Source organism: Saccopteryx bilineata, chromosome 4 (genome assembly GCF_036850765.1).
Source record: "Saccopteryx bilineata isolate mSacBil1 chromosome 4, mSacBil1_pri_phased_curated, whole genome shotgun sequence".
NCBI lineage: Eukaryota > Metazoa > Chordata > Mammalia > Chiroptera > Emballonuridae > Saccopteryx > Saccopteryx bilineata.
The window spans coordinates 128,298,857-128,326,588 of record NC_089493.1 but is presented as its reverse complement, the minus strand read 5'-3'; the positions used below and the strand labels follow the sequence as shown (position 1 = coordinate 128,326,588).

At 46.1% G+C, this 27,732-nt stretch overlaps 1 protein-coding gene and 1 long non-coding RNA gene across 2 annotated transcripts in view; one reads left to right on the top strand and one right to left on the bottom strand.

Annotated features, from left to right (window-relative positions):
- BBS4 (Bardet-Biedl syndrome 4) overlaps window positions 1-27,732 on the bottom strand; it is a 948,798-nt gene that overhangs the window by 775,311 nt on the left and 145,755 nt on the right. The window lies entirely within an intron of this gene.
- Window positions 14,396-25,555, top strand: LOC136336337 (uncharacterized). Its single transcript, XR_010731428.1, has 3 exons — window positions 14,396-14,640; window positions 21,068-21,242; window positions 25,345-25,555. It is a non-coding gene; the product is annotated as an uncharacterized lncRNA (long non-coding RNA).

The window sequence follows — 27,732 nt, the reverse complement described above, 5'->3', positions numbered from 1 at the left end:
GCCTCAAGTGTTTCTGTTGAAAAGTCAGATGTCATCCTTATGGGGGCTTCTCTATAGGTAATTGACTTCTTTTCTCTTGCTGCTTTAAATATTTTTTCTTTATCTCTTAACTTTGGTATTTTAATTATGATGTGTCTTGATGTAGGCCTTATTGGGTTTCTCTTTAACAGGACTCTCTGTGCTTCTTGAACTTGTGTGATGTTTTCCTTCATCAATTTAGGGAAGTTTTCAGCTATGATTTCTTTAAACAGGTTCTCTATACCTTGTTCTTTCTCTTCTCATTCAGGAACCCCTAAGATGCGGATGTTGTTTCTCTTCATATTGTCACAGAGTTCTCTTATAGTTTCCTCAGGATTTTTGAGCCTCTTTTCTTTTTGCTGCTCTGTTTCTTTGTTTTTATCTATCTTGTCCTCTAAATCGCTGATTCGATCCTCTGCTTCATCCAGCCTGTTGTTGATTTCTTCTAGAGTAGTCTTCATTTCTGATATTGTAATTGCCATTTCTGATTGATTCTTTTTTATGATTTCAGTGTCCTTTTTGATGCTTGCAATTTCTTTATTTAGGTGCTCATTAAGTCCATCCATTGTAGCTCTGAGATCCTTAAGCATCCTAATAATCATTATTTTAAACTCTGCATCTGGTAATTTGGTTACTTCCATCTCATTCAGTTCTTTTTCTGGGGATTTCTCTTGTTGATTCATATGGTTTATATTCCTCTGTCTTCCCATTTTTCTTGTGTGCAGTTTGCAAGCTTGTTGTAGCTGTGGGTCTGAGGTTGGTTTATGGAATGTGGTTTCTCCTCCAGGACTTTATCCCTCAGCCTCTGCTGGTTGCTCAGATTTTAATTCTTCTTAACTAGTAGAGTGGATTAAAAGTCTTAATTTCCCTGCTGTTTGTTTGCTGAACCCAGCAGGGAGCTTCTGTATTTAGGAAGGGGAAAGTGGGTGTTTCTTGTTCTTTGGCCCTTAGTTGAAACTCTATCCAGGAATGCAGGGGGTGTTACCTCTGAGAACCAGAAGGTGCGGTCTTTCCAGTGACCCTCTGGAGTGGGGCATGTTTTCTGTATCAAAAAGGAGAGGTGTAGCTCAGGTCTCTGCAGAAACCTGAGTCACTGCCCCTCCCCTTTACTTCTTCCTTTCCAAACAATCTTCTGTGCTGTTTGGAGCTGGAGAGCTTTTTGGAGGTGTGTCAACTTGTTCCACACTAGGCTTGTGCTGGACAGAGGGAGCGACCCCTCCCCCAGCTATGGCCGCCTCAGCAATGGAGAATGACTCAGCTCAAGTATTCTTCTCCCCATCACCGTTTGTGTCCCCATGCCTCAATCTCCCTACTCTCTTCATGCAAGACCAGTCCTCTCAGCCCTGTTCACCTCTGGAGCCCAGGAAAGTGGCTGTGAACAATATATTCTGTGCTGGCCCTTTAAGGCTATAAATTCTTTCACCAGCTGCTTCCCACAGACAGAACTCTCGCTCTTCTTCCCACTCAATGCTGTCAGGCTGTCTCCTCCAGTCCCTGAGTTTCTAGGCTGGGGCTCCAGTCCAGGGACTGAGGACCCTTGCCTCTCAGGGTCTCTCTCCTTGCAATGAGAAACTCTCTGGACCCTCAGCCTCAGCCTCCCCTCACCCCTGGGAGTGGGGGAGCCCCCACCAAGCTCCTGCATTTCTTACCAGGCTCAGTGTGCTTTCTTCTGTGCTCCTTGTTTTCAAGTCCTGTTCTTTTAGTCCAAAGTTGGTTTTCCATGATGATTGTTCTTAAATTAACCTGTAATCCAGTTTGATTGCAAGAGGTAGTAGTCTGTGTGTCTGCCTACTCCACTGACATCTTCGAATCTGCATCAGTAATCTTTAACCCATAACTTTCCTGAAATAGACTTCAAGACCATGAGCATGTAGTGCTCATCTGTCAATCACATCACATCCTGGTTGCCTATGAGGAATATGTTGTACATGCTGGACTGCTTCTGAATACTGGCTACCTTAATAAGTAAAATAAAGTTATGATGTGATTTTTACGTCTTTTTAAGGAAATTGTTTTATAGCGCAAAACACTACTCATTATGTTTAAAGTAACTACAGTGGTACCTTGAGATACAAGTTTAATTTGTTCTGTAACCGAGCTTGTAAGTCAGTCAACTCGTATATCAAACAAATTTCTCCATTTAAAATAACTGAAATAGATTTAATCCATTCCAACCCTGTGAAACATCCCCAAACCATCCTACATTATGAAAAAAGACGTTTTTAATTAAGAAATACACATGTATACTTTACCAACGCATAACAAAATATATGAAATAAAAGAAAAAAAGTGTTATTTAGTACTGTATTCTTACCTTGGAGACAGACAAGTGTGGCTAACAGAGGTGAATGGCAGAGGAGGAGGGAGGGAGGAAGGGATGCAGGCACTGTAGACACGTAAACTAAAACTGCACTTTCTTAACACTAAATGTAAACTAAAACTGCATTTTCTTTACTTTAAGCAAAACTAAAAGTGCATTTTCTTTACTTAAAATGAAACCATAAAAACTTAATTGTAAAAAAATGCATTTTCTTTACTTTAAACTTAACCTAAGCTTAACATTATGTATTTTTTATTTAATCATCACCTGTTTTTGCCTTTTTGGCTGCACTTTCAGTACTTTCACTTGCAGGACTTTTAAATAAAAATCTATCAAAAGAGGTTTACTTGTGCCTGCCTTTTAAAATATTACAGAAATGTGCCTGACCAGGCAGTGGCGCAGTGGATAGAGCATTGGACTGGGATGTGGAGGACCCAGGTTCGAGACCCCAAGGTTGCCAGCTTGAGCGCAGGCTCATCTGGTTTAAGCAAAAGCTCACCAGCTTGGACCCAAGGTCGCTGGCTCAAGCAAGGGGTTACTCAGTCTGCTGAAGGCCCACAGTCAAGGCACATATGAGAAGGCAATCAATGAACAACTAAGGTGTCCCAACGCGCAACGAAAAACTAATGATTGATGCTTCTCATCTCTCCATTCCTGACTGTCTGTCCCTGTCTATCCCTCTCTCTGACTCTCTCTGTCTCTGTAAAAAAAAAAAAGAAAAGAAAAGAAAAGAAAAAAAATAAAATATTACAGAAATGTGACAAACAAGTTTCATTAAAAAATGCTGAAGCACGACCAGTTGACACTTTTTCTGGGTGTTTCTTTTCAATGAAACTTGAAAGCTTCTCCCACATTGCCAGCATGTCTTTAATTTCACTTGTAGAAAACACTTCCTCCAACTCTACCTCCTCCTCACTACTAATCTCTTGCAAAAGTTCCGTATGTTGCATCATCTGTAGCTCCTTCAACTCCTCAGTTGAGAGTTTCTCCTCATGTTCCTCGACGAGCTCGTTTATATCACCCTCATCCACCTCCAGACCCATCAACTTTCCAAGGGACACAATCTCCTCCAATGCTTCTACCTCGATCTCAGTCTCTGGTTCGAATCCTTCAAAGTCCCTGTCTGCAACAACATCAGGCCAAAACTTTTTCCATGCCAAGTTCAAGGTTCTTTTTGTAACCTCTTGCCATGCCACGTCAATAATGTGTAAACATATCACGATGTTGTAGTGATCTTTCTAAAACTCTCGAAGGGTTAGAATTGTATTCTCAGTCACCTCAAAGCAGCCAGCGGTGGAACAAGTGCTTTGTGTAAAGCTTTTTAAAGTTGGAAACGACCTGCTGATCCATAGGTTGCAAGACTGAAGTCATGTTGGGTGGGAGGTAAAGGACTTTTACAAATTTGAACTCATTGAGAATGTCATCTTTAAGACTAAGTGGGTGGGCTGGAGCATTTTTAAGAATTAGTAATGCTTTCATTGGGAGTTTATTTTCTTAAAGATATTTCTTCACTGCAGAACCAAAGACGAGATTTACCCATTCAATAAAAAACTGCTGCGTAACCCATGCCCTATTGGCACACCACATAACTTGCAGTTTTTCTTTAAGAATCTTGTGAGTCTTAAAGGCTCGAGGATTTTCAGAATGATACACTAGCAGTGGCTTTACTTTACAGTCACCACTAGTATTTGCACTCAATGCAAGGGTCAGACGGTCCTTCATGGGTTTATGCCTGGCAGCTTCTTCTCCTCTGCAATGATGAAAGTCCCCCAGGGCATTTTTTTCCCCAAAACAATCCTGTTTGGTCACAGTTGAACACTTGTTGGGGGATGTAGCCTTCCTTTGCAATAAGCGCAGCAAAACGTGCGATGTACTCCTCAGCTGCCTTAACATCAGCACTCACAGCTTACCATGCCTCACCAACGAGTGGATGCCAGATCTCTTCTTGAAATTTTCAAACCAGCTGTGACTTGCCTTAAACGTATCTTCTGCTGCTTCTTTTGAGGTTGATGGTTCTTTCTTCTTCAAGTCACCGTAAATAATACGTGCTTTTTCGCATATTACAGTCTCCGTCACTGTATCTCCTGCCAGCTTTCTCCTTCACCCACACCAGCAGAAGCTTCTCCATTTCTTCATGGATATTTGTCCTTGAGACAGAATTGTTGTTTCTTTCACTGGATTTGCACTTTTGATGGCATCCTTTTGTTTAAGGATGGTACAAATTGTAGATACATTGTGGTTGGACAGCCTTGCCAGTTCAATAACTTGTACACCACGCTCATGTTTTTCTATTATTTCTTTCTTTACTTCTATAGACAGCATTCTCTTCTTCTTCTCACCACTGTCCTTTACACTCACTTTCTTTGGCCCCATGATAGCAAAAAAAAAAAAAAGTTAGTAAAAAATGTTAAAATGATGCAAGAATGAGTACAGCGCACGAGATTCGACTTGATTCTGCGGGTAACATGTGAGAAAGAACGAGATGCTGGTGTTGTGCTGCCAATACTGGACTTGTGTGCCAATGCGCCACTAGTGGCAGCTTCCCGAATCACGACTCATATCTTGGAATTTCACTCGGATCTCAAACAAAAATACGAACAGAGTCACAGCTCGTATCTTAAAAAGAAAATCGTATGTTGGTTTACTTGTATCTCAAGGTACCACTGTAGTAAGTAACCTATTTATATTGCTAGCAACAGGAGATATCTAACCTGTTTATCTCTTCCCTTTTCTTGCAATACTTGAGTTTTTCCCTTGTGGAAACTCGAGATGAGGGAGAGCACAAAGTTTTCTATCCTGTCGGTGGAGCCCAGATTGGAGAAGGGCTTTACTAAGACTTCTCAGGGCAAGCCTTGGTGCCTGCACAGGCAGGTTTTGCAGCTCCCAGGTCGTGTCGGCCATTGCCCTCATCCCAGGCTGGCCCCAGTGGCCCTTCAACTCCCCTAAGGACTAGGTCAGAGAATGCCATAGCTTTGCTTCAGAAAATGAGGGTAATGTCCCATTTTCTGGGCTGCAGCTTTCCTTTTATCTTTTGGCTTCTTACTTTTCCATACCCCTAAAGTTACTGTTCTAACTATAGTTTCTAACAGATGTGCCATCGTGGCAGGGACACTGTGGTCCAGCTGCCCCCAGACATGTGGATTTTGTCCAGCCATCTTGTAGAAACCATGAGTGCACTCACTGAGAACAGCCCACCATAGCCATGGCAAGGGCAGGGGCAAGGGCAGGGGAAGCATCTCATTCTCGAATCAGAGTGCAGTCCAAGACAGTGTGTGAGCCCTCCCCAGACCTGGGAGTCTGCTTTGGTTCAACAACAAATCAGGAATTAGGTCCTGTTTTCCCAATGGTGGCAGAGATGACCAGATATGTATTCAACATCCATCCCCTTCTCCTTCTTTCTTATTATATGACCCCCATCTGAGCCTCACCTGGCTCAGGGGAAGTACACACTAAGCATGAGCAGCTGTATCATTGAGTCCTTGCAACAACTCATTGCACAGAAGAGTTCATACTTATTCTCAGTGACCTCACACCCAATAGGTGGAAGAGCCAGGAGTCAAACCCAGGTCCATCAGACTCACAGGTTTATCCATGTCCCTCTCTACCTCCTATCTTCCTAAGGAGAGGATCCAAACACAAAGGTGTGAACCTGAGAAAGCAACTGTGAGAACCAGCCTTAGCTCTGGAGACAAAATCTTCCTACACAGCAGGTGCCAGGTTCCCCACAAAGCACTGGGACTGCCCCTCTCCTCTCCCATGGCATGGTCCCAAACTTGGCACATGCTACAGGCTCAGTGGGAATGGAGGAGAGAGGAGATAAGGGGGGAAAAGAAGGGAGACAGGAAGGAAGCTATCAAATGAGCATGTAGTCAGCTACCTGTGCCAGCCCCAGGTGGAGGAGAATTTATCAGTTAAGACTTACATTCAGTTGAGAATAAAAGAGATGAGACTTAAATATAGAGGGTGATTTTCTGTATTCCCACTCACAATCAGAGTGTTGGGCAGTAATGCTGTATTAGGGATACAGAGTTAGTGGGTCTGCATCTCAGCTCCTCATGGTCACAAGAGGTCTGCCACAGCACCAATTATCATGATCTGGGTGGGAAGAAAAGAGAGAAAGCAAATATTTCTTAGAAACCTTTATGTCTCATTGGCCAGAACTATCTGGGGAATGTAGCATTTTCCTTTTTTTTTTTTTTTTTTTTTTTTTTTTTTTTTTGTATTTTTCTGAAGTGAGAAGCGAGGAGACAGAGAGACAGACTCCTGCATGCACCCGACTGGGATCCAGCCAGCAAGCCCACTAGGGGCAATGCTCTGCCCATCTGGGGCATTGCTCCTTTGTGGCTGGAGCCATTCCAGCACCTGAGGTGGAGGCCATGGAGCTGTCCTCAGTACCCAGGCCAACTTTGCTCCAGGGGAACCTTGGCTGTGGGAGGGAAACACAGAGACAAGAGAGAAAGGAGAAGGGAAAGGGTGGAGAAGCAGGTGGGTGTTTCTCCTGTGTGCCCTGACCAGGAATCAAACCCAGGACTTCCACACACCAGCTGACACTCTACCACTGAGCCAACCAGCCGGGGCCTGGGAAATGTAAAATTTTAGTATTTTGTTATTTTTTCACCTTTTTAAAAAATTTCTTGGGTAACATTGGTTAATAACATTATATTGTTTTTATGTGTATAAGATTATAAGTCAACATCTGTGTGCTGTGTTGTATGCTTACCACCTAGTTTCCTTCTATTACCACATCTCTAGACACCCCCACCACCACCACCCACTTACCCCTCTAAGGACCTCCATTCTGTTGTCTGCATCTCTGTTTGTCTGGTTGATCAGTTTGCTTGTTATCTTTTGTTTTGTTTTTTCTGCAAGGCTTCTTCATTTTCTGGCTCCTTTTCCTGCTTCCTCCTTCACTCCTCAAGTCATAGAAAACAAACTTTGAAGTACAAAGGAGGCTCAGTCCAAACAGATAACCTTGGCAGAAGGCAGAAAGCAGGTCCTGCTGAAATTAGGAAGACTTCTAGAATAAAGGCCCAAACCCCCGAAGTTTCAGACTTGACTTCCTAAGCACAGATCTGCCACGACCTGACTCACTGGGGTTTCTGTAACCACATGGCCCCTCTGGTAGGTCTCTAGCCCCCAGAACACACAAAGATGGTGGGAACTGACTATGGCCCTCAGGGAGCAAATGAGATGTTTTCAGTTACAAGTAACAGAAAGCCTCAACTCAAAGTATCCTTTTTGAATTTAAATTTATTGGGGTGACATTGGTTAATAAAAGTATATAGGTTTCAAGTGTACATTTATGTGGTACATTCCTGCCCACCACCCAAAGGTAAAATCATCTTGTATCACCATATATTTGGCCCCTTTTACTCTTTACTACCCCCCGCAACTCCCTTCCCTCTAGTGACCACCATACTCTTGTCTGTGTCTATGAGTTTCAGTTTCATATCCCACATATGAGTGAGAGAATATGGTTCTTAGCTTTTTCTGACTGACTTATTTTACTTAGCATACCATTCTCAAGATCCATTTGTGTTGTCATAAATGGCAGTATTTCATCTTTTCTTATGACCGAGTAGTGTTCCATTGTATGTATGTACCACATCTTTTTTTTTTAATTCAATGAGAGGAGGGGATGCAGAGACAGACTCTTGCATGCACTCCTACTGGGATTCCCAACAAACCCACTAGGGTGTGATGCTCTGCCCATCTGGGGCCCTTGCTCTGTTGTAACCAAAGCCATTTTTAGCACTTGAGGCGGAGGCCATGAAACCATCCTCAGCATTCATGGCCAACTTGCTCCAATTGAGCTATGGCTGCAGGAAGGGAGAAGAAGAGAGAGAGAGAGAGACAAGTGAGAGGGGGAGGGGTAGAGAAGCAGATGGTCGCTTCTCCTGTGTGCCCTGCTGGGAATCGAACCTGGGACATCCAAATGCCAGGCAGATGTGCTACCATTGAGCCAACCAGCCAGGGCCTATACCACATCTTCTTTATCTGGTCCTCTGTTGAAGGACACTTTGCTTGTCTTAATGTCTTGGCCATCATGATAATGGGGCAATGAACATAGGGGTGCATATATCTTTGCAAATAAATGTTTTCAAATTTTTGGGATACTCAGAAGAGGTATCACTGGGACATATGGTAATTCTACTCTTAACTTTTTGAGGAACCTTCATACTGTTTTCCATAATGGCTGTATCAGTTTACATTCCTACCAGCAGTGACTGAGGGTTCCTTTTTTTACACAACCTCTCCAACACTTATTATTTGTCTTGTTGTCAACAACCCATTTAATAAGTGTGAGGTGATATCTCATTGTAGGTTTGATTTGCATCTCCCTAATAACTAGTGAAGATGAGCATCTTTTCATATATCTGTTGGCCATTTGTGTCTGCTCAGATCCTCTCCCCATTTTTTAATTTATTTGTCTATTTGGTGTTGAGTTGTGTTATTTCTTTATCTATTTTGGGTATTTACCTCTTGTCAGAGCTGTTATTTACAAATATCTTCTCCTATTTGGTTGGCTGCCTTTTTGTTTTATTGTCAGTTTCTTTTGCTGTGCAAAAGCTTTTTAGTTTGATACAGCCCTATTCATTTATTTTTGCCTTTACTTTTCTTGCCTTTGGAGTCAAATTCATAAAATCTTCTCTAAGACCAGGACGGTTAGCTAGGAGGAGGTTGGAATGGGTGGTGAATGAAACAGCTTACAATGTCTGTCACAGCCAGGAAAGAAGAAAGAGAAGGTACATAAATGATTGGGAAGATGACAACAGGGTCTGGTATACATCCCTACCTATTCTAATTTCTACTGCTTAACTCTTTCTTGTAGGATTGGATCAATAGTTGTTGAGCATCTCCCTTATTCCAGGCAAACTAGGCTTTAAACAAAACAGATAGGGATCTTAGAATCTACAGTAGACAGTTTTAAGCAAAGAATCATTACAAATAGCCTGACCAGGCAGTGGCGCAGTGAATAGAGCATTGGACTAGGATGTGGAGAACTCAAATTCGAAACCCCGAGGTCACTGGCTTGAGCAAGAGGTCACTCACTCTGCTGTAGCCCCCAGTCTAGGCACATATGAGAAAGCAATCATTGAACAACTAAGGTGCCACAGGGAAGAATTGATACTTCTCATCTCTCTCCCTTTCTGTCTGTCTGTCCTTATCTGTCCTTTTCTCTGACTCTATCTCTGTCAAAAAATAAAAAAAAATTTTTAAATAAAGTTTAATTTTAAAAAACAAAAGAATCATTACAGATAATTATGCATTTATAATTATTGGTCCTGGCCAGTGGCTCAGTGGATAGAGCGTAGGCCCCAGCATATGGATGTCCCAGTCAGGACATACAGGAGAAGTGACCATCTGTTTCTCTCCCTCCCCCTCTCCCCCTTCTTTTCCTCTTCCCCTCCTGCAGCCAGTGGCTCAACTGGTTCGAACATCGGCCCCAGGTGCTAAGGATAGCTTGGTTGGTATGAGCACTGCCCTCAGGTGCTAAAAATAGCTTGGTACTCAAGCATCAGCCCCAGATAGGGTTGCCAGGTGAATCCCAGTCGGGGTGTATTTGAGAGTCTGCCTCACTATCTCCCCTCCTCTCACCTTAAAAAAAAATTGTTACAAGGCCTTTAAAAAGAAGTAGATATATTCCATACTTCCTCTTTTCACATGCATATCTTGTTAGCCAGCCTGATAGGGAGCACCAGGCCTTGGAGTCCACATTAGCCTTCCTTCAGAAATCCTTTGCAGCAGTTACAGGATCAAGCTCATCTCGGGGCTAAGATGTTACTCAGAGTGAAGCTGCAGAGATTAGTAAAGGTACATGTTTTACCTCAATGTAAAATTCTTCATCAGGCTGGGATTGACAGAATCTGGACAAACTTTACACTAACCAAAGCAAAAAGGAGGCTTTCACTTCAAAGAAGAGAACAATTCAATTCCAGGTACACCTCAGATGCTGGAGAGAGTAGGTAGGGCTCCGGCTCAGGAGAGGAGGGTGGAATCTCAGCACCATAGCCAACACTAACCACTGGTTTCCTCAACATCAGCTGTGACTGGAACTTCAGCTCCAGAGGAAAACCTTCCTGTGTGGGTGTCAACAGGGGGAAGGGTGGCCATGATTGAATTGTGTGTCTAGGAACAATTACACCCATGTTGAAGTTGCTCTTATGATCTATGGCTCAGTGACCACAGTAAGTTTGAGTTTTAATCATGTTAAAATTGATTCCCCATCGTGGGCTCACCACACTGGGCCCTTTTAGAAGCTCAAGCAAGTGGCAGTGGTGTTGATGACACTGTAATATGCATTCAATGATGTGTTATTTCCTCAATGAACAGAACGAAGTTCCAGGAACAAACAGCACAGCCTCACACCCGTTCTTTTCCTCTCTAATGTTTTCTTCTTCAGAAACGAACACACACAGCTTCATTACCAACAAGCTCAGCATAAACTAATAGAAGTTGAAGTCCTTGAAATTAGTCTCACTTCTCTAATTAGCAGGAGAGTTCGCAGACCATGGGCGGTCCTTCTCACAGACTCGCTTCTTCAGAAGAGGACAGCTGGCCATTTGTGATCTTAGAAAACCGAACCCTCCCCTCCCACGTGCTACAAAGGGATTTCTGATTGAAGTGTAAATGTGAATTTATTTTGGCCATCTAGAAGATCATTTTTTTGAAGTTGTGACTACTAAGAAAATTCCTCCTTAATTCCACTCCCGTGGTTGGGGGACTGTGTGATCCAGCAATTTCTGATTTCAAAGGAGTTGTCTCTTCCCAAATAACGTCCTCAGCTCCACTGGCTCCCTCCTCTGTGAGTTCAAAATGGTTTTGAGGCATTTACCTTTAGTTCTCACATCATAAACAGAAGAGATAGCAGCTGCTTTCCTGGCAGACAATTGAAGGATGCTGAAGTCAGGAGCCGGAGGCACAGGGAGACTCCAAGCGGAGCGAAGTTCTCAGGATGACCACCAGGTCAGTAGCAGCCTTGAGCATCCCAAGGCTTATTTCATTCTTCCCTCCCAGATAACCAGCCATCATAATTCCCTCCCAAGAGTCTAAACTGTCAAACAGACCCAGGGGTCACTAAGTGACTGAAAAGGGCAACATTGGCTCAATGCCAAATAGGCTCTCTGTCCACAGCAGCTAGATGTCCACTTTCCAGAAACTTCTTCATTCATGTATTCAGTTACTTGACAAATGTTTATTGAGCAGAGCACCTACTGTATGCCCGATATTATTTTGTGTGCTGGGGTATAGCCACAAATAAAATCAACAAAAATTATAGTTTGACTGGCTTTCATACATGGTAGGCTCAGGGCAGCATTCTAAAGGATGAACATTAGAAGCTTCAAAAGTCTAGCTCTGGAACTAACACAAGGTCACATGTGTCACAGTCTATTGAAAAAAGTAAGTCATTACATCAGCCCAGATCAAGAGGGTTGAGGATTAATTCTACCTCTCGATGAAAGAAGAGGAACCATCACTTTTAAAAAAGTGTGAACATAGGAAGGCAGGACCCACTGAGATCCATTATAATGACCTGCCATAATCTGCCCTCTGGCCATGGTGACTCACATCTCTCCAACACACAAAATACATTCATCCCCATAAGATCCTCAAAGTTTCAACCAATTATAGCATCATATTTCAAGTGCAAGATTTCATCCTCTTAATCAAATTCAGATGTAGAAAGGGCTCATTTAGTATAGCTCCTTGGATAGTGCTCATGTTGGTCCAGTGACCTATAAATTAAAAAGACAATTTATTTGACCTTGACACCCTCAATGGAAAATGGTGAGACAGGGATTGGCTAGCCCCCAAGAGACACCTCCATTTAAAAATTAAGTAAATGGGCCCTGGCCAGTTGGCTCAGTGGTAGAGCATCAGCCTGGCGTGCAAGAGTCCCGGGTTTGATTCCCAGCCAGGGCACCCATCTGCTTCTCCACCCCTCCCCCTCTCCTTCCTCTCTATCTCTCTCTTCCCCTCCCGCAGCCAAGGCTCCATGGGAGCAAAGTTGGCCCAGGCGCCAAGGATGGCTCTGTGGGGCGCTAGAATGGCTCTGGTTGCAATAGAGCGATGCCCCAGATGGATAGAGCATCGCCCCCTGGTGGGCATGCTGGGTGGATCCCGGTCGGGCACATGCAGGAGTCTGTCTGACTGCCTCCCTGTTTCCAACTTCAGAAAAATACAAAAAAAAAAAAAATGAAGTAAATGGGAGAAACATAGCAGTCACTGTTCCACTGTAATTTTGAAACCTAGCTGGGCAATGTCAGCAGTTTCCCCAATTGTTGGGGCAAATAGTTTTCCTTAAATAGGGCTTAGTTTCTGCTTTCTGGGAGTGCTTCCCTAATCATTGTTCTCCTTGGTTCTTGGCTTCACACTCTAGGCTCTGAGTTTCACCATCTGAGACATCTTTCCTTTTCTTTTCTTTTTAAGTGAAAGGAGGGAACAAAGACAGACTCCCACATGCGCCCCAACTAGGATTCACCCAGTAACCCCTATCTGGGGCTGATGCTCAAACCAATCAAGCCACTGGCTACATGAGGGGAAGAGGGAGAGAAGAGGGAGAGGAAGGGGTGGAGAAGCAGATGGTTGCTTCTCATGTGCCTTTACCAGGGATCAAACCTGGTACACACAGACTCTAGCTGACATTTTGTCCACTGAGCCAACCAGCCAGGGCTGACATCTTTCCTTTCCAATAATTAATAGATGTTTACGGCTGGATGGCTATCTCTACTACCTGCTTCCTGCTATGAAAAGTTGAGAGCAATGAGACCTTTTCATGTTTATGTTTCTTTTCCTTTTAATCCAAGTTAGTAGTAGTTTTTCCAGGGAAATTCTCTTTAAAATTGTGTAGGTTTCCCATGAATCTGGCTGGGAGTCACTACAGGCTTCAAAAGCCACACTCATAATACTTTCCAAGTTATGCCTCTTTCTACTTTGGGTAGGTGTCAGTCAGCGTTGTGTTAGAAACTCTTTTGTCTAGCTGGGCTCTGGCCAGTTGGCTCAGCGGTAGAGCATCGGCCTGGTGTGCAGGGGACCCGGGTTCGATTCCCGGCCAGGGCACATAGAAGAAGCGCCCATTTGCTTCTCCACCCCCCCTCCTTCCTCTCTGTCTCTCTCTTCCCCTCCCACAGCCAAGGCTCCATTGGAGCAAAAGATGGCCTGGGCGCTGGGGATGGCTCCTTGGCCTCTGCCCCAGGTGCTAGAGTGGCTCTGGTCATAGCAGAGCGACACCCCGGAGGGGCAGAGCATCGCTCCCTGGTGGGCAGAGCGTCGCCCCTGGTGGGTGTGCCGGGTGGATCCCGGTCGGGCGCATGCGGGAGTCTGTCTGACTGTCTCTCCCCGTTTCCAGCTTCAGAAAAATACAAAAAAAAAAAAAAAAAAGGAATGGGAGCACCTCAGGTGCTAGAATGGCCCTGGTTGCAACAGAGCAATGCCCCAGATGGGCAGAGCATCGCCCCCTGGTGAGCATGCCGGGTGGATCCTGGTCGGGTGCATGCGGGAGCCTGTCTGACTGCCTCCCCATTTCCAACTTCAGAAAAATAAAAAATAAAACAAACAAACAAACAAAAAAAGAATGTCAGAGGCAGGCCTGGCTCAGGGCTGCTCACTGCCAACTGCACCTGGAAACGCCCAAGGGACAAAAATGCTGTCCCCAAGGGCAGATCCTCACACTCTCCAGAGGACACAGACCTGACCACCACTCCTCTCCTAGTGTGATGGGCAAGACCAGAGGATCTAGACTCGGTGCCCCCCTCACAACTCCCTACTCTTAGGGTTCATTTCTTTAACTTTGCCGGCACAAGTTTCATTTCAGGGCTTGTGGTAGATGACCAACCACAAAGGAATGTCTGATGTCACAAGCCGAGAAGTCCTGGATAATTGAAAACCACTAGAAGTTAAATATACTCAAACTTCCATAAAAGACCATCCTTTGTCCAGCAGCCAGTCAGCTAATACCCCACAACCCTTCTTACCCCCCCTCCCCAAACCCTTAAAAAAGCACGTCCTAGCCTGTTCTTGGCACAACTCTCCCTTACGAGTCAGCCCGGCAGGGTTCCTTTCAGTAAAGCCTATTACACTGATCTTTTCAGACTCCGATGGAGTCTAACATTTGGTGCCGAAACCCGGGACAGGGTATCGGATGCCTGGATGATCCCTTCCACCAGCCAAACTTACTACCAGGGAAGCAGTGGGCAGTGGCAGCTCATCCTGGGCTTATTCCCTGATTCTGTTTGGCTGTGTGAACGTAGGTTGATTGGCTGGCTACCTGACCCTGTCTCAAACCCCTGCTGGACCAGAAGGTAAGGAGTTTCTGCTCTTTCCCATCTCCAGTAGGCCCTATTCATCCCTCACCCTCACTCTCTCTCCTCTCAGGGTCGCTAATTGGGAGGTCTCTACTCCGGGAAGCCTGTTAACATGGACATCCTCAAAAGTCTAGGCACCTAGCCAGGTTGCTCCACTCCCCTTTGAAAGCAAGATTCCCGGTGACAACCGGTCTTCTCACTTTCCACATACAGTATAAAAGAATAGTTCAAAGAGTCAGAGGACGCTCTTCTCTTTCTCTGTTCTCAGCCCACAATGGGCTCCTCCTGGTCCCAACCCTCAGAGGCTACTCCCTTGAGATGTCTTAAAAAACCTCACCAAACTCAGTCTCTCAGATCTCAAACCAAAATAATTAATCTTCTTCTGTAACACTGCATGGCCTCAGTACAGACTAGATAATGGCTCCTACTGGCCCAAATGGAACTTTTGATATTAACATCCTCCAGGACCTAGATAATTTCTGCCACTGGACTGGGAAGGTCTCAGAGATTCCTTATGTACAGGCTTTCTCTCCTGTCCTTAATTTCTGTACTGCTTGTTCTACTCGCAGGCCGTTTTTGGCCAGAGAAACCTCACCTAAAACCTCCACTCCTAATCTTTCCTTCTCTATGAACTCCCAACTCTCTCCCCCTCCTGCCTGACCTCCGGGGCACCCCTTTCTCGGGACACCTCTCTGGTCCCTCTGCAGATCTCTTCTGCTTGAGTCTCTTCCCTCCAGAAAGCCCCCTCCCTTTATGAGTCCTGTTTCTCATTCACTTGCAAATACCAGTCTCTCTTTCTCCTCCCCTGCTGGCCAGGGGCTCCTCCCCTCTCCACTGTGTTCTTAAACCCCTCCTCCCTCCTTACAGGTTATGCTGGTGCCTTTCTCTTCTTCCTCCCCTCCCCTCTCCTCATAGGGGACTGGGCTTTTCTCCCCCTCATCCCCTCCCCTCTCCTCAGAGCTCTAATCTTTTTTACTCCTCTGACCATGTGGCACCACCACGAGCACTTCAACCTCCTCCTCATCCTCCTGCAGATTCTGACCCTCCTTCTTTCCATCCAGCTGTTCACACTGTCCATCCATCTGCTTTCTCTCTTCCTCCCCTCTATGCTGACAACTCCCTGCCATTTCAAAAAACTTAAAAAAGCAGAATTGTCTATTAAGCTATGTGAGTAAGTAATCTGTTTTGTCTCTTTGTTTATCAGAAAATATCTCTACTATAATTTTAATTGAAACAAGTAAAGCATGCTTATTTAAATTTCTTAATTTATAATTTATATGTAAAATCTTTGTTTAATGTGTAACTTTGTCAGTTTCTAAGGCCTTAAACCAATAATTACCTGCCTCTTAAATCAAGGCTTACTCATCCCCATGGACTCTCCCTGCAATACCCCCATCCTTCCTGTTCAAAAACCTTCAGGGGCTTATTGCCTCATACAAGCTTTCCACCTAATCAATGAGGCAATAATTCCCCTCCATCCAGTAGTCCCTAATCTCTACAGCAGGGGTCAGGAACCTATGGCTCGCAAGCCAGATGTGGCTCATTTGATGGCTGCATCTGGCTCACAGACAAATCTTTAATAAAAAAAATACTAACGTTAAAAATATAAAACATTCTCATGTATTACAATCCATTCATTTCCTCCCACTCATGTTCATGGTTGCAGGTGGCGGGAGCCAATTACAGCTGTCCTCCGGGACAACAACAAATTTTTATTGGATAATGCATAACGTACACGAGTCATTGTATGGCTCTCATGAAATTACATTTTAAAATATATGGCATTCATGGCTCTCTCAGCCAAAAAGGTTCCCAACCCCTGCTCTACAGGTTACTGTCACACATTCCCTCAAACACCACTCACTTCAGGGTCCTAGACCTCAAGAATGCCTTCTTTACCATTCCTCTACACCCTGACTCTTCCTTTCTGTTTGCCTTTACTTGGACTGACCTGGACACTAATGCAGCTCAGCAACTTACATGGACTGTCTTACCCCAGGGGTTCAAAAACAGCCCACACCTGTTTGAGCAGGCACTAGCTCAGGATTTAGCAGCACACAATCTCAAAACTAGTACTCTCTTACAATATATAAATAACCTATTCCTCTGCAGCCCCTCCCTGCCTGCCTCAAGGACACACACCTCCACCCTTCTTAACTTTCTTGCCATGAAGGGATATCGCATCTTCTCTGCTAAGGCTCAACTTCACTGTCAGTCCGTAGTCTATCTAGACATCGCCTTAACTCCCACCACCTGAGGTCTCACCCTAGATGGAACTCAGACCCTCCACAGTCTCCAACCACCTACCACCACAGATCAAATCCTTTCTTTCCTCAGTCTAATAGGCTTCTTTAGACACTGGATTCCCAATTTTGCTCTCTTAGTCAAACCGCTCAATGAGATCTACTGAGCATGGTTTTTAAGGTCTATAACAACAGTTCTCAACCTATGGGTCGCAACCCACAGGTTGAGAACTGCTGGTCTATAATAACCAAGAGGAACAGGAAAAGGCAGACAGCCCAAAAGAGATCAGGCAAAATACCAGCTCTTGGTGGATGCTCTTAAAGTCTCCAACACCCCTAAGGGGTCTCGTAAGACTCCACCAGAGTCCTGCTTCAAATATGGAAAAGAAGGTAACCCAAAGCCTGTTTGGCTCCTCAGCCCTGCCAGGGCCTTGTCTTCACTGTGGGAAAAAGGAACACTGGAAGGTAGACTGCTTCCTCGCTTCTCTAAGGGAGGGTTCAGTCTCTTCTACCCCTACCCCAGCCACCTAAGACCTAACCTTGCCCAGCCTGCTGGCACTTGACACTGATAACTGAAGGTGCCCCGGGCTGTTGACCCTATCTCACATCACCATCAAAGAGCCTAGGGTAACCATCCAAGTAGCAGGTAAGCTGATCTCATTTCTTATAGACACAGGGGCCACTTACTCTGCCTTGCCCAAATATCCCAAATATTCTAGTCCTGCTCATCCCTTAAAGATCTCTATTGTGGATGTTGATGGTCTTATTTCCTCCCTATTGGCCACAGATCCACAGCCTTGTCTAATACATGGTGTCTCCTTTGCACACTCTTTTTTCCTCCTGCCTCAATGCCCTATGCCTATTTTAGGCCAGAATCTACTCTCCAAACTCAGAGTCTCTCTCTCCTTTCACTTCCTGTCCTCAGAGTTGGCTCTGTTACTGCTTCTCAGCCAGCCAGATTTGCCCAATTCTGTTATAAATTTACCTCTACCACCCAGCATAGTGAATCCCAAGATTCTCCCCACCACCCCCATGGCTGCAAAACTCCAGGGAAAGGCCCCCTGGTTTCATGTCTCCAGGTTAAAGAAAACGGAAGCTCCATCTCCACACATGCCTATGAATGACCCTTCCAGTCAACCTGAATCATCACCTAGATATGCCTGCTCCCCCTTAGGGCCCACCAAGGTCAGTCTGACTAAAATCCCAGAAAAGAAAAACATCCTGATCCGTGAGTAACTATGATTAGCCTTTAATAACAGACAGGATGGAGATTGCAGCTTGCTCTATGCTTTCTTATCTCCTTACCCTTAAAGGCATACTCTGCCCCCATACCCTCCCTCTTAAAATCCTCTCATCTAAAAAAACTCTCTTAATCTTAATTAAAATCTCATAATCAAGACTAACTCCTTTTATGCAGCCAACTGCTGGATATGTCTGTCCATGTCATCTTCAGCTTACTCAGCTCTCCCTATTCCTCTTAATAATACTCATCTCCTTCACACCTCTCTCATGTACAAGATTCAGAAAGGGGCCACCTGCTGTGAGAGAGCCAGCACTCTCATAGGAGATGACCCCACCTCAGCTGCAAACTGAGCAAACAAGCTATACTAAACCTACTATTCCCAGTTTGACAAACTCCTTCCTCAGCCCTTTCCAACCATGGACTCACACCTATCAATCCTCACTGGGGACCAGGTCTACAGGAGGTCATGGGGAAAAACCCCTCTCCAGCCTACCTGGACAGGCCCCATACTGTTATCCTGTCCACCCCTACCACCATCAAAGTGGAAGGAGACTCACACTGGACTCACCTCTCCCACATTAAGCCTCATACCACTAATACCCCTAAAACCTATATCTCCACCCCCACAGGTCCTCTGTATCTCAAAATCTCCACATGTTCCCCTAATCCAGAAGAACCAGTTCAGTCCATCTCATAATGCTCCTCCAAGAGGCCATATCCCACCATACTGCCCAGTCCAGCAGGCACTCACAACAGGCAACTGCCGATTACTACCTTGCCAGATTCTTCTTCTTCCTGCTCAGGCCTCCGAGGACCTCTCCTGGTTTAGGCCTCATTCCAGTAAAATTGACAGACTCCTCAATTGGATGCGAGACTTGGCCTGGCAAGGTTCTCTACTTGAATTATCTCCAAAAGAAACAGCGGCTTTTCAATTTCCTCTTCTCTTCCTCTTAATCACCCCTAAGCCCAACCACCATGTCCCCAGTTCTTGATCTCCTAACACCAGCTCTACTTTCTCTCTTACTGGGCACCACATATGCCGCCCCCATCTCCTCTCTCCTAGAGGCCACATATACAGAATGCTCTCTTAACCTCACTTGAAGACTTTTAATTAAAGCTAATTCTTCCTATGCAGTTAATTGCTGGATGTGTATGTCTATGTCCTCCTCAGCCTACTCTGCCCTCCCTATCCCAAAAACAACACCCACCTTCTATGGACAGTTCTCACATACCAAACCCAAAAAGGGGCTTCCTTCTTTGAGAGAGCAGACACTCCTATAGGGAATTATCCCACTTCAGCCACCAACTGAACAAATAACCTATATCAAACCTATTATTCCCAGTTCAAAAAATTAAAAACCCAAATTCCCCCTGCTCGGGGACCAGTCACCCTGAACACTCCCCTGCTTTCACCTGCCCCTTTATGATTTACTGCTCAAGGTACTGTCCCAGTGGGTCATCTCCCTTCTAACCTCTGCAACACCACAATAACTATCCAATTTCCCAAAAACCATCACAATCATCAGGTCAACTATCAAATTTCTCCAAAAACAAACAGATTATTTTCTAATCCCATTAGATTCACAGGACCCCCTATTCTTACAGCTTCACAACATAAATGCTCCTATCCCACCACACAGCTATGTCCCTGGCTCACTACCCCTACCACATGGTTGCAATGCTCAAAGCAGGCCTCTAACCATGTCTCCCCCCCTAGTCGGGGCTGCACTTTCCTCCACCTTGACTGTCTAGAGTTCAGAGTCAGACGGACGAAACCAACCCCTTGTCCATCAATTCTCTATCCACCTCTCATCCTGTATCACCCAATCAGGGGTTTTCTACTTGTGTGGGACCAACACTTATATGTATCTCCCTACTAATTGGACAGAAACCTGTACCCTAATCTATCTCACCCCAAATATCAACCTAATCCCACTCCATGAGCCTCTTCCAATTCCTAGTACACTCACTACCCGTCCATCTAAGGACCAAACGAGCTAAACAGGTAATTCCTCTTCTTGTTGCCTAAAAATCTCTGTAAAAATAGGTCTAGGGGCAGGGGGACTGGCCACTGCCCTGTCTTATTCCTACTCTCTCTCTCTCTCTCTCTCTCTGAAGCCCAGCAAATTCGTAAAAAACAAACCGAGTCATGGAATCAGTGGTTTCGCACAACTTGGTGTCTTGGCTATTGCCTTTCATTAGTCCACTCACTCTCCTATTTATTTTTCAAACTTTTGGACCCTGCCTCTTACGTTTGTTCACTAGTTTCTTACAGAACTGCATGCAGACCTTCACCAATCAGAAAATTGGAAAAATCTACCTAACCCTACACACCAACCCTGAAACCTGCCCTCATGAAACAGAAAAATCTGGAACCCTATAAATACACCCCTACCCGACAAGAAGCCATCACTGCATCTGCTCACTGAGAGTGATCCTTAGAGAGGCCGTAACCCCTCACCATCCCTACTGAGCAGGAAGAAGTTACAGAAGATAATGAACTTCGTCCCTTTTCCCTTGAGGCCTCTCTAGGAACCACTCTCTTTCCTTTTTTATATATATCAAATAGTCGGGAATATTAGGTTTCATTTATTTAACCCTGCCGGTATGAGTTTCATTTCAGGGCTTGCGGCAGATGACCAACCACAAAGGAATGTCTGATGTCACAAGCCTAGAAGTCCTGGATGATTGAAAACCACTAGAAGTTAAATATACTCGAACTTCCATAAAATACCATCCTTTGTCCAGCAGCCAATCGCCTGATGCCCCACAACCCTTCCTGCTCCCCTAGCCCTTAAAAAAGTGCGGTCCTAGCCTGTACCTGGCGCGACTCTCCCTTACGAGTCAGCCCGGCAGGTTTCCTTTCAATAAAGCCTGTTACACTGGTCTTTTCGGACTCCAATGGATTCTAACACCTACCCACTTGCTTCTTTTCCAGAGAAAATGCAGACTGTTGGTCCAGAAGACAGGAGGGATTACTGACCTGTGACAGATACCATTGTTTCCCCAAAGCCACCTCTCCATGCACCCAGTTCTGGCTTTCAGGACCTTGGCTTCACCTCCTCAGCCCTCCCCCTGCTGCTCAGAGACAGCCCCCAGGACAGATGACATTGGTAACCCGCCTCTTTTACCTCATTTCCTGTACAGTCTGGCCCTGAGGGATCTGTCCTGAAAGGCTGTAACCTGTTATCTTTGGCTCCATATTCACAGGGAAGTTCGGGTATAGGTTTGACCTCTGACTGGACGTCAGCCAAATGTCCATGGTCTTCCCAAAGACTGTGCTCACAATACCCCAAGCAGAATCCCTCTGAGGCTCAAGCAGCCTGACAAGGTTTCTTAGGAGAGCAGGGGCACGAGAAGAACAGAGTTGTGATGTCGCCAGCACAAAGTGACGAGAAGTCCTCACAGCCACAGGTCCCAGCCCTGATGACAGTAGAAACCAGCTCAGGGCTGTGATCCCCCCACTTGGGGCAGTGACAGGAATGAAAAGGGTCAGAACATACCACCGCAACTGTGCTGCTTTGGCATAATGATTATTTAGAGCTGAAGACACCTGAGAAACAGCAGGTGTGGGAAGAGTGCTCCCCCTCCCTTTCCAGCTCAGAGTGGGGGGTGGGGCGGGAGCTGTCCATAAGACAGGTGTCCCTCCTGTACCAGGAGAGAAGAATGTTATCACCAGTGCTGGGATTCCACTCAAAATGGAGCTGTAAAAACAGACCTCCTAGCATAACCCTTATCATCCATTAGTTTCCCCTATATATGATTCCTAGTCTCCATCTCACAATTTGCTGCCCCTAGCCCAAGGCCTTTGTCTTGTCACATCTCCACAATTTACTGTTCTTTGTGTAAAAAGGGTGCTTCAGCTTTCAGGCCAAACAACTTCTTCAGGTCTTCACTTTCCTTCCAAAGATTCCCGGGTACTCGTGAAAATATAAATACACGTGTGTGATTTTCTCCCATTCATCATCTTATGTCAATCTAATTCTTGGGCCAGCTGCAGAACTTAAAATGGTAGGAGGAAGTGTTCCCCCCCCTGTGGGGGTACCCCAGAACCCGGCAGCCTGAGGAAACATGCAGATGGTGCTGGTCATCTAATTGCCCCCAGTTTAGACTTCCAACCCTCCAAAATTTCTTCAGCCTTAGCTGACGCCTCTTGTGGTAATGTGGGACGGCAGGTTATCAGGACTCAGCTGCTATGATGAGGCATCAACAGCTTAGTGCAGTTCTGAGACCATCTCCATAGGCAGTGGACAGCCCCCAGACACAAGAGACAGCACCCCGGGTGCGGGATCAATGCTAGACATGCCCCCGCCCCTCCCCAGTCCCTGGTGCTATGGTCACAGATCCTGGCTGCGAGCTGTGGAAAAGAGAGTAATGAGGTTTTACTAAGGACAACGAAACTGAGTCACCAGATCTTCTCCAGGAGAAACAGCATAGAGCAGTGCGTAGGCTTCTTCCCACCCACTACGTGCCTGCTCACCTACTTGCTTATCCTTAGACAGAGTTTGACTTAGGCAATTGCACAGGACTTAGCTATAAAAACCATGCCCCCCCTTCAGTGGGGTATGGAACTCCCTCTAGCCAGCCACCATCAGTGCCGCCCCTGTATGTAAGTAATAGAGGCTATGTCCACTCCATCTTGTTCTTTGAAATCCTGTAACACCACCAGCCTGATTTTCCAGGTTGGACCTCCTGCATTACACCAGGACAGGGTATCATCACATAACTTGTGTCAAGGCGCTTACCTGTCTTTGGGTTAATCCCAAAGGGGAACACAGGACCCAGGAGGGTCACAGACGGAGGTGATGGCAAGACCATGCAGACTGCATAGGAAGAGTGGCATCTTGCTCTTGGCCATGGGGATTTGTGTGTGAAGATGAAGTCAGGGTTGGGAGCAGGCCAGGAGCACTTCTGAGGTGACAGCTCTCTCTACTGCTGGGGCGGAAGCACCAGACATTCGCTCACCTGCCCACGGATGCACACTGAGGGGCTGCCATGTGTTCTCCCATGCACGCTGGGAGACCCAGTCCAACAGCTTCTGGTTAGGATTTGTTTCTCCTGGACATTGAGCATAGGATGCAGATGCCCTAATATCTACCCTCTCTCCAGCTGTGTGTTGTTATTATTTTAAAATAATAAATCTGACGGCAGTTGGAGATGCAGTCCTAAGACTAGAATAGAATTCCTCTGAGGGAGAGATCTGCTCTTTTGTCTTCTGGAAAAACTTAATGAATCTTTTAATTATGCAAAGCAAAACCCCAGAAGGAGTTTGCTGGGTGGGAAGGAGGAGGCAGAGAGGGGACTAAAATGTGCTGCCTAATAAACTGGCAGGAATTTGGGAAATACCCCAGGAAACAGCCTTTGCAAGATGCCCCAAGCAAGAGAGAAAAGGCCAGGGACCTGAGGAAAACAGCGGCCAGAGAGGGAGCTGTCTTCCCCCACCCAAGCCCCTCCTGGCACCGAAACCCTGGGGGACAGCACTGCTTTCCCACAGCACACTGGAGTCACTTCACCTAACTGCTAAAGGACAGGGCAGACTCACCGCTGGAATGCAGGGGTGTCGGCACAACAGAGTTCAACTATTTTATTCCTTGGGTCCTGCACATTTTTATTAGGAAGCAATAAAATGGCAGTCTGGTGTCTAGTTCAAACTTTCCAGGGGTCAGGGAGGGGTGGGGGCAGGCTGGGGAGTGAAGAGACGGAGCTGAGGCCATTGGCCACCATGGAGGGTCAGGGCCACAATGGAGGTGACCAAGTGCTGCTTGACTTTGGTTCTGTTTTGCAGTTTGCAAAGTTGCCTTCTGTCTCAGGACTGCACAGAAGGAATCCCCAATACCATCTGCATCACTTGCTAGTGACGCAGATGCTGAGTCCTGCTCCCACGTGGGCACAGCCATGCAGAGGCTCAGCCACATCTGGGCCCCATCAGGGCTCAGTGTGCTCCACTTGAAGGGCTAGCCTTTATTCCCAGATGCTGTTGTTCATACCTTTCGCGAAATGACGGGAAATTGTTTTCACATCCTTACCTGACATTTAAATTTTCCACCAACTCCTCTCTCCCTTTGTAAACACTTTTTCCCTGGCCCTTGAAATCCCTCAGTCTGCCAGGAAGCCACACTCAGGAGGACATGCCCCCAGAACAAGTCCCCCAAGGGCAGCAGCGCGGGGCCTTTTTGAGGACCACAGTTCCCCCTCTCCTGAAGCTCTGGCCCTTCTGCTCTAATGTACTCTCTGTCTCCCTGTTGCCCTGTCCATCAGGAAGGCGGCACAGCTTTTCATCAGGGAAACACGCCTTTAAGCTACCAGGGAAGGTCTGTAGACTGTATCATCCTTGGGCAAACTGATATTTTCTGAGTAAATCTCAGACTTAGGAGCATGGGTATTCTGGCTGGATGTTCAGTTCATTGCATTTGAATTTTTCATCTCCTCTATCATGCCTTAAAGCTAGCTAGCCTTTGTTAGGAGGGAAAAACCCTTTGCATGGTCACTTGCAGCCTTTCTTCACCCTTGTCATGGAGCGTGGCCCTTTCTCAGCCTCCCTCCTGCAGTTCTTGGGCTGTCCAGGCTCCTGTGTTCCATGCTTTGCCCTGGGACCACTACTTTCTCCACACCAGTGCTTTTTAAAGTTTCCTGGACCCGCATTCAACGGTGCGGCAGTCTACCGAGAACATGGCTGCTCCTGCAGCCTCGGGGGGCTGAGGGTCAGCCAGAGTAGGAGTTGCAGGGGCCCTCAATTACTCTCCCACCCCCAGGCCAGACAGAGGCTCCGTGGGCACTCACCTGGGGCAGGGCTCCCAGGGGAGGATCCTGTCTAGGTTTCCCATGACCTCCTTGGGAAGGCTTCTCCCAGCCAGCGTGCAGCGCCTCCCCTTCCCGCTCCTCCACACCCAGGGTGGGCACCTCTGCCGCAAGCTCTCAGGTATTTAGGCCCACATGCCGCCAAGGTCACTAGGAAGGAACATGTGGCCAACACATCATCCCCTCTGAGTCTGTGGGCAGACAGCGAGCATGGAGTCACCAGTGGTGAGAGCACGGCGCCCCCATATCCCTGCCAATAATCGCTATCACTTGGCTTCTCTTTTTGCTGGTAACACATAATAACCTTCCATCATTGTGTTAACCTCCATTTCCTTGATTAATAATGCAGTTTGAGCATCTTCCTGAGTTCCCTGTTCCATTAATTGTCTGATTGTCATCCTTTGCCCCTTGTTCTAGGAGAGTGCTTCTCAGCTGCCTGGCTCCACCCAAGGGCTCTCGAGAGGGGAAGGATCAGTCAGCCCCAGGATTATCTCCACCCACAGAAACAGCTTCCAGTGTTGGAAGCTGCAGCCTCTCTGCACATGCTGCTTCCTGCAGTATATCACCTACATGTGCTCGGAAACATGAACAGCCCTAAGCCAGGGTGAAGAAGATGCAAGACCCAGAAGCTTAATGACCCAGGTGCTACATTAGGGAGAAGTCTGACTGGGGGGCAGGGCTCTTGGAAGGAAAGAGGCCAAATTCCAAAGGTTGGGAGTGGAGAGGGTTGGATCAAAGCCCAGTTAGCAAGGGCTCCCTGTGCCTGCACAACACTCTGGCCCATGGAACGAAGTGAATTGTGGAAAGCCAGTAACCTCCCTGAAGAACACAGGCCCACTTCCCTCAGATGTGCTGGTGGGGATGAAACATCAGAAATGAAGTCGCCACATGAAGCTGCTCAGGGACTCTTGTGGCCTTTCATACTAAACCCCAAACCATCCCCAACCCTTTGGAAGCAAACAAACATGTTTGAGCCACTGTGTGGAGGCAGAGGTACATGAATAGTGTCATGTGTATTTGGGGGCATTTAATATTAATTGCAATATGCATATGTGCCTGTGTACCTGTGCATGGGAGAGTGTGTGGGCCTATGTACCTGTGTGTGGGATGTGTGCCTGTGTACTTGTGTGTGGGTATGTTTGTGTGTGTCTGTGTACTTGTGCATGGGTGAGTGTGTCTGCCTGTGTACTTGTGCATGGGTGAGTGTGTGTTGGTATGGGTTAGCTAATGTGTAAATGTACGTATGAAAACAACTGTGCACAAGGGGTATGAGCAGCTCTTACAAAGCCCGGGGCAGTGAGAAGAGCCACACTGTGATACGTGAAGGACATAGAATGTAAGAGAAATAAAAGAATTGTATGGGCCGAGTTTGTGTCCCCCAATATTCCTACATTGAAACACTAACCTCCAATGGGATGATTTTAGGAGGTGGAGCCTTTGGGAGTGACTGGGTCATGAGATGCAGTCCTCATGAATGGCATTAGTGCCTTTGTAACAGAGACCCCAGAGAGCTCTCTCATCCTTTCCACTGGGTAAGGACATAGTACAGATGGTTGTCTATGAACCAGGAAGAGGTCTCAACAGACAGGGAAGCTTCCAGCACCTTGAATTTGGCCTTCCCAGCCTTTGGAAGTGTGAGAAACTAATGTTTATTGTTCAAGCCCCTGGTACATTGTAATAAACCTGCAGTATATCAGAAGCAGCCCAAGACTTGCTTCTCTCTTAGCCTCCTCTTCTATGGCTCCTTCTCTGACATCAGCACGCGGTGACTCACAGGAGTTCAGAAAAGTTTCAGAGTTGGAAGGAGCCATCTAAGGCTTAGAGCCCTTCTGCGGCAGCCCCTCAGGGAACCGTGTGCTGCTTCAATGCTCCCGAAGCTTCTCAGGTCCTCACTGCCCCCCCCCCCCAGGGTGCGCAGCACACACTCAGGTGGCTGTGATCACTGTAAATTCTGCCTCCATGTTACTTGAAATCAGTGTCCTTGCAAACTCCACACATCGATGCAGCTCTTATATGATGTGGCCTTAGGGTCACACAGCAAGTATCTCTTCTTTGTGCCAGCCTTGCTGGGCCTCTTGAAATATGACCCTCCCCCCAGGGCAGAACACGATTCTCCGGACTGTCAGATCAGAATGGGCAGGACAGTTGAGTCCTATTTGCCATGTCCCAAACAAGGTGGGGGATAGGGACCAATATCTAGAAAATGCTGAGAACTCCCACAAATCAAGACTGAATAGGCACCACAATAGAACAAGGCAAAGAATAACAACCAGATAGTTAATGGAGAAGAAACTCAAAAAGCTAAGGAGTATTTGAAAAGATGCTCGAGCCAAACTAGTAACCAAAGAAACGCAAATTAAAATGACCAAAAAATTACTTTATATATGTTATACTGGCATAAAGAGAAGTTAAGTAATAGCAAATGTTGGTGGGGATGTGGGAACTGTACAACTCCAACCATTGGTGAGAGTGTCAAATGATGCAACCACTCGAGACAGCAGCCAAGATCATCCAAGTGGTTAGGATGCATTGCCCCCTGACCCAGCAGATTCTTTCCCAGGTGAATATCCCAAGTGCTTTCTCCTATGGGTCCATGAGGAGCCTGTACCAGGATGCTCACACTATAGCTATTACAATGGGGAACAATTTTTTTTTTCATTTTCTGTTGCATGAGGTTTTAGAAGTTTTTCTATATATTTCTGCATCGCTGATTCCAAATCTGAAATCCATTTTTTGGTGCATGCTCTATTTTTTATGCAATTTTAATTTCTTTTTGTTACAGTTAATGGCATACATTGGTTTTTA